The following is a 7,500-nucleotide window of genomic DNA, read 5'->3' on the forward strand; positions in this document are numbered from 1 at the left end:
GTGTGTGTGTCACTGCTGGTTATGGTAGTGGTGATGTATGGTGGAGGTGGTGACGGAGGAGGAGGAGGAGGAGGAGGAGACGATGGAGAAAGAGGTGTAGGCCGTCTCCTCCCTACCTCCTCCTTCTTCCTCCTCCTTTCTCCCTCCTTCAGTTCCTCCCACACATAACCCTGACCTCCTCCAATACACCTCTCTCTCTCTCTCTCTCTCTCTCTCTCTCTCTCTCTCTCTCTCTCTCTCTCTCTCTCTCTCTCTCTCTCTCTCTCTCTCTCTCTCTCTCTCTCTCTCTCTCTCTCTCTCTCTCTCTCTCTCTCTCTCTCCTGTTTTTACCTCCCCTCTCTTTATTTTCCTTCATTATTCACTATTTTCTTATTCACCTCACGTTCCTTTCATCCTTACTTCCTCCTCCTCCTCCTCCTCCTCTTCCTCCTTTTTTTTGTTATTTTCTTCTTTTCGTCCATTCGTTCTATCCTCTCTTCCTTTTTTCGTAAATCTGTAGTTCTGTTAGTCATCAATTTTCCCGTATTCCCTTTCCTTTTCCTCCTCCTCTTCCTCCTCTTCCTGTTTTGTCATCTTCTCCTCTTTCCTCTTTTCCCTCTTTCGTTAATCTGAAGGTTCTGTCATTTTTTATTTCTCCCTTATTCCTCTTCCTCCACCTCCTCTATCTTCCTCTTCCTCCTTTTTTTTGTTCTCTTCCCTTCCATTTCTTCCATCCTCTCTTCCTTTCCTCCTAAATTCGTAGTTCTGTAATTCATTATCTCTCCTCTATTCCTCTTCCTCCTTCTCTCGTCATAACTCTTTAATTCCTCCTCTTCTTCCCTTACCTCCATCTTTCTTCCTCTTCCTCCCTTTTTTGTTGTTTTCTTTTCTTTTCCTCCTAAATTTGTAGTTCTGTAATTCATCATCTCTCCTCTATTCCTCTTCCTCCACTTCCTCTTTCATCATAACTCTGTAATTCCTCCTCTTCTTCTTCCCTTACCTCCATCTTTCTTCCTCTTCCTCCCTTTTTTGTTGTTTTCTTTTCTTTCTTTTCCTCCTAAATTTGTAGTTCTGTAATTCATCATCTCTCCTCTATTCCTCTTCCTCCACTTCCTCTTTCATCATAACTTTAATTCCTCTTCTTCTTCCCTCGCCTTCATCTTTCTTTCTCTTCCTCCTTTTTTTTGTTTTGTTTTCTTTCTTTTCCTCCTAAATTTGTAGTTCTGTAATTCATCATCTCTCCTCTATTCCTCTTCCTCCACTTCCTCTTTCATCATAACTTTAATTTCTCTTCTTCTTCCCACGCCTCCATCTTTCTTCCTCTTCCTCCCTTTTTTGTTGTTTTCTTTTCTTTCTTTTCCTCCTAAATTTGTAGTTCTGTAATTCATCATCTCTCCTCTATTCCTCTTCCTCCACTTCCTCTTTCATCATAACTCTTTAATTCCTCTTCTTCTTCCCTCGCCTTCATCTTTCTTTCTCTTCCTCCTTTTTTTTGTTTTTTATTCTTTCTTTTCCTCCTAAATTTGTAGTTCTGTAATTCATCATCTCTCCTCTATTCCTCTTCCTCCACTTTCATCATAACTTTAATTTCTCTTCTTCTTCCCACGCCTCCATCTTTCTTTCTCTTCCTCCTTTTTTTGTTTTCTTTTCTTTCTTTTCCTCCTAAATTTGTAGTTCTGTAATTCATCATCTCTTCACTATTCCTCTTTCATCATAACTTTAATTCCTTCTCCTCTTCTTCTCCCCTTGCCTCCATCTATCCTCCTCCTCCTCCTCCTCCTCCTCCTCCTCCTCTCCCTTCACACTCCTGATATTGCAGTTCATCTCATTTCCCTTCTTCGTTTCCTCGTCTCTCTAATCCCTTCTCTCTTAATACTTCGCTTCCTTCTATCATCATTATTATTATTCTCCTCCTCTTCCTTGTTTGTCTTTAATCTCTACGTGTGTGTGTGTGTGTGTGTGTGTGTGTGTGTGTGTGTGTGTGTGTGTGTGTGTGTGTGTGTGTGTGTGTGTTATCACTTGAACCTTTGTAGTGCTCGAACCTATTATTATTGTATTTATAGAGAGATTCGGTGCTGGTTTTCCATTAAGATTAGGAATTCTTTAGTGCCCCCCTTAGAGAGAGAGAGAGGTTCTTTGTCCCCTCTGTCAGATCTCTTTCTTATCGTTGGATTTGTTTGGTTTATATCAAGGATTATTACTATTGTTATTATTATTATTATCATTATTATTATTATTATTATTATTATTATTATTATTATTATTATTATTATTGTGTGTGTTTGTGTGTGTGTGTGTGTGTGTGTGTGTGTGTGTGTGTGTGTGTGTGTGTGTGTGTGTGTGTGTGTGTGTGAATTTTAATTGCAAGGTTGCGTCTTCCATTTCTGGAAGGTACGTTCTCTCTCTCTCTCTCTCTCTCTCTCTCTCTCTCTCTCTCTCTCTCTCTCTCTCTCTCTCTCTCTCTCTCTCTCTCTCTCTCTCTCACCCGCATGATTTTTCTCGTATGCTCTTTCTCTCTTTTTTTTCTCCCCTCTCTCCCCTTCCCTTTCTCCCTGCCTCCCCCTCTCCCTTCCCTTCTCTCCCCCTCCCCCCCTTCCCCTCTTTCCTCACTTTCCTCATCTCTCCGATCTAGCTTCCTACATTCCTCCCCTTTGTTTCTCTCTCTCTCTCTCTCTCTCTCTCTCTCTCTCTCTCTCTCTCTCTCTCTCTCTCTCTCTCTCTCTCTCTCCCCTGTGGCCCCTTTCTCTCCCTCATTCTTATTCCTCTCACTATATTCTCCCTACCTATTTTCTCCCTTTCCCTTCCCTCTCCCTCTCCCCTTCCCTCCCTTACTCTTCCCCTTCCTCTTCTCCCTTTCTTCTTTTCCTTCTTTTCCTTTGTAATTTTTCTTCCTCCTTTTCTTCCCCTTTTCCCTTTTTTCCTTCACTTCTCTCCTTCTCTTCCTTCCTTCCCTTTCTTCCCCTTTACCATGAACGTATTCCTATTCCCTTCCCTTTCCTCTCCTTCTCTATCTTCTTTCTTTCCTTCTTCTTTCTTTCATATTTCTCCCTTTTTTTATCTTCCTTCTTAATTGTATTCCTTTCCCTTTCATCCCTTCATTCTTTCCCTCCTTTTCATCTTTCCACCTTTTTCCTTTTCCCTTCCCTTTCCTTCCTTTTCTCCTCTCCCCTTTCCTTTCTTCCCTCTCTCCCTTTCTCCCTTTTTCCTCCTTTCATTCTCCTATCCTTTCCCTTTCATACCTTCATTCTTTCACACCTGTTCATCTTTCCTTCTTTTACCTCTGATATTACCTTCCCTTTCCTTCCTTTTCTCCTCTCCCCTTTCCTTTCTTCCCTCTCTCCCTTTCTCCCTTTTTCCTCCCTTCATTCTCCCATTCTTTTCCTTTCATACCTTCATTCTTTCACACCTGTTCATCTTTCCTTCTTTTACCTCTGATATTACCTTCCCTTTCCTTCCTTTCCTCCATCTCTCCCCCTTTCTTTTATTTCCTTCTTCCCACTCTCTCCCTTTCCTCCCTTCATTCTCTCCTCCTTTCCCTTTCATCTTCCCACCTTTTACTTTCCTCCCTTTCCTTCCTTTCCTCCATCTCTATCTATTCGTTCCTTCCTTACTTCCCAATCTCTCTCCCTTTCTCCCTTCCCTCCATTCTCTCTCTCCCTCCTCCCTCCATTTTCCCTCCACCTTATACCTCTGAGCTTCCTTCCTTTCCCTTTCCTCCCTTCTTCCATCTCTTACCTCTCTTCCCAATCTTTCTCCCTCTCTCCCTTCCCTCCATTCTCTCTCTCCCTCCTCCCTCCTCCCTTCTCTCCACCTTTCACCTCTCGAATCTACCTACCTTCCTTCCTTCACCTTTCCTTACCTATTTTCTCTCCCCCTCCCTCCCTCCCTCCCTTTCCTCCCTTCTCTCCCTCCCTCCGTAAAAGGTTATTATGCCTCTCGTTCTGGAGGGGCGTTGGCGGAGAGAAAAGGGAGAGAAAAAAGAGTTGGAGAGAAAAAACTGGTGTGCGTGTGTGTGTGTGTGTGTGTGTTTTTGTGTGTTTATCTATCTGTCTTTATCTTCCTTCTGTCTGTTTTTTTGTTCATTGACCCCCTTTTTTCTTTTTCCTTTTCTTTTTCTATTTTTTCTTCTTCGTATTGTCTTCTTATTTTCTTCGTTGTCTTCTTTGTCTTCTTCTTGTCTTCTTCTTCGTCTTTCTTTTTTCTCTTTCTCTTCTTCTTCGTCTTTCTTTTTTCTCTTTCTCTTCTTCTTCGTCTTTCTTTTTTCTCTCTTCTTCTTTCTCCTCTTTCTCTTTTTCTTCTATTTTTCTTCGTCGTGGTTTCTTCTTATTTTCTTCTTTGTCTTCTTTTTTGTCTTCGTCTTCATTTTCGTCTTTTTCCTCTTTCTCCTCTTCTTTTTCTTCTTTCATCTTTCTCTTCTTTCTCATCTTTTCTTCTTTTCTTCTTTTTCATCTTCTTTCTGTCTTTCTCTTTTGTATCTGTTCTCATTTTTTTATTCGATAGACTGTCTTCAATTGTTTCCTGTTTTTCTTCTTATTTCAATCGTCATCACACTTAATTTTTTTTCATAAATTTTCATCTGTTTTATTTCATCTATATTTTCTTCTTTTTGTTTTATTTGATCTATATTTTCATTCCTCTGTCTTCCTTTACTTCCCTCCCTCTCCTCCCTCTCTCCTTGTCTTCCCTTTCCTTCCTTTCCTTCTCTTTCCAACGGTCTTATTCTTATCTCCTTCTCTTACCTCCCTTCCTTCCTTCCTTCCTTTCTTTCTTTCTTCCTTTCTTTCTTAGTTTCTTCCTTAGTTTCTTCCTTACTTTCTTCCTTAGTTTCTTCCTTACTTTCTTAGTTTCTTCCTTGCTTTCTTCCTTGTTTTCTTCCTTACTTTCTTCCTTGCTTTCTTCCTTTCTTTCTTCCTTACTTTCCTCCTTGCTTTCTTCCTTCCTTTCTTCCTTACTTTCTCCCTTGCTTTCTTCCTTGCTTTCTTCCTTACTTTCTTCCTTACTTTCTTCCTTCCTTTCTTCCTTGCTTTCTTCCTTCCTTTCTTCCTTGCTTTCTTCCTTGCTTTCTTCCTTACTTTCTTCCTTGCTTTCTTCCTTACTTTCTTCCTTACTTTCTTCCTTGCTTTCTTCCTTGCTTTCTTCCTTACTTTCTTCCTTGCTTTCTTCCTTACTTTCTTCCTTACTTTCTTCCTTGCTTTCTTCCTTACTTTCTTCCTTGCTTTCTTCCTTACTTTCTTCCTTGCTTTCTTCCTTACTTTCTTCCTTGCTTTCTTCCTTGCTTTCTTCCTTACTTTCTTCCTTACTTTCTTCCTTGCTTTCTTCCTTGCTTTCTTCCTTACTTTCTTCCTTACTTTCTTCCTTGCTTTCTTCCTTGCTTTCTTCCTTGCTTTCTTCCTTGCTTTCTTCCTTACTTTCTTCCTTGTTTTCTTCCTTGCTTTCTTCCTTACTCTCTTCTTCTCTTACCTCTCCTTCCTTCTCTTTCTCTCTCCTCCATTTTACTCTTTTTTTCCTTTCCCCTGTCTTTCATCTTTTTCCCTTTTATTTTTACTTTCCTTCCTCAAATTCTTTTCTTTCCTTCATTCTTTCTCTCATTTCTTTAATATTCTTTCCACACCTTCCTAATTTTCTCTTCCGTTTATATTTTCACTTTTTATTTCATTTATACTTTCGTCTTTTTTTTTCTTTATTTCGTCAGTATTTTAATTTATTTTATTTCGTCTCATTTTTACTAATTTCCCTTCACATGTATTATTATTATTATTATTATTATTATTATTATTATTATTATTATTATTATTATTATTATTATTATTATTGTTATTTTATTATTATTTTACTTTCTCTTTTCATCGCATCGTTTTCCTTCGCTTGTTTCCATTTCCTTCTTTTTCTTTTTCCTTTTATTTTGCTTCCTATCTTTATATCTCTTTTTATCGCCTCGTTTCTATTCTCTCCACATTTTTTTCTCTTATTCTTTGATCTCATTTAGTTTTTTCTTCTTTATGTTTTTTTTCTCTTTGGTCTTTCGTTACTTTCACTTTTACGTTATTCTCAGCATTTATTTTTATTTTTTTATTTTTTTTAATTTGCTGTGATTTCCATGTACGGGCATCATTTTATTTCCTCTATTCTTTCCTTCCTTCCTTCCTTCCTTCCTTCCTTCCCTCCTTCCTTCCTACCTTCTTTCCCTCCCTCATTCCCTCCTTCCTTCCTTCCTTCCTTCTTTTCCTCCTTCCCTCCTTCCTTCCTACCTTCTTTCCCTCCCTCATTCCTTCCGTTCTTCCTTCTTTCCTTTCCCTCTTTCTTTCCTTCCTTCCTTCCTTCCTTCCTTCCTAGCTACATTCTTTCCCACCGTTCTTCTTTCCTTCCTCCCTTCATTCCCTCCTTCCTTCCTTCCTACCTTCTTTCCCTCCTTCCTTATTACCTTCATTCCCTCTTTCCTTCCTTCCTTCCTTCATATCTTTTCGTCCTTCCTTCCTTTTTCCTTCCTTTTCTTTATATCTAATCTTTTCATCCTTACTGTTTTCCTCTTCTTCATTCTCCTTTTTCTACTTTTCATCTTTGTTTCCCTCTTCCTTTTCCTCTTCATGCTTCCCCTCTTTCTCCTCCCTTCTTTCTCCTCCTCTTCCTCCTCCTCTTCCTTTCCCTTTTCTCCCTTTATGCTTTCCCCCTCTCTCTCCCCTTTCTTCCCCTCTCTCAGCCATTCCCTCTTCATACTTCCTGCATTAACTTCCTCTCCTCTTCTCTTCTCCCTTCGTCTTCCCCCTCTCTCTCTTCCTCATTCCTCTTCTTCTCCAAGCTGGTTACGAAAGTTAAGAGGAAAAGGGGAGGAAATATCATGAAAGTGGAGGAGTAAGAGGAAAAGGGGAGGAAATATCATGAAAGAGGAGGAGTAAATTGGAGGAGAGAGAGTGTAGGAGATAATTGATAAGAGAGAGAGAGAGAGAGAGAGAGAGAGAGAGAGAGAGAGAGAGAGAGAGAGAAGGAAATCAGGAAATAAGGCAATGTAAGTTAGAGGAGGAAGGGAAAGGAAGAGAGAGAGAGAGAGAGAGAGAGAGAGAGACGAGACGAGACGAGACGAGACGAGACGAGACGAGAATAGACACCAAAGGAAGTAAGAATGAGGAAATAGAAGAGAAAAATAAGTAAAAATAACAATAACAACAAAAACAATTAATTAGAAAAAGTGTAAATAACAAAGGAAGCGAAGGTGAAGGTCGGAAAAGGTGTGTGTGTGAGAGAGAGAGAGAGAGAGAGAGAGAGAGAGAGAGACCGTCTGGGTCATTTTCGCTTCACTTTCGTTATAATCCTGACCTCTGGAAGGGTTGCCAAATGCCTCTTTAATGCCGCGTCACGCATACTCCTCCTCCTCCTCCTCCTCCACGTCTGTTCTCTCTCCTCTAGGTCGTCCTCTTCTGAACCTCCTCCACCTCCTCCTCTCCCTTCGCAATCTTCCCTCTTCTCCAACTCCTCCTCCTCCTCCTCCTCCTCCTCCTCCTTTTGGGTAATTTTCGAGGCTTTAAA

Source organism: Eriocheir sinensis, chromosome 9 (genome assembly GCF_024679095.1).
Source record: "Eriocheir sinensis breed Jianghai 21 chromosome 9, ASM2467909v1, whole genome shotgun sequence".
NCBI classification, from domain to species: domain Eukaryota; kingdom Metazoa; phylum Arthropoda; class Malacostraca; order Decapoda; family Varunidae; genus Eriocheir; species Eriocheir sinensis.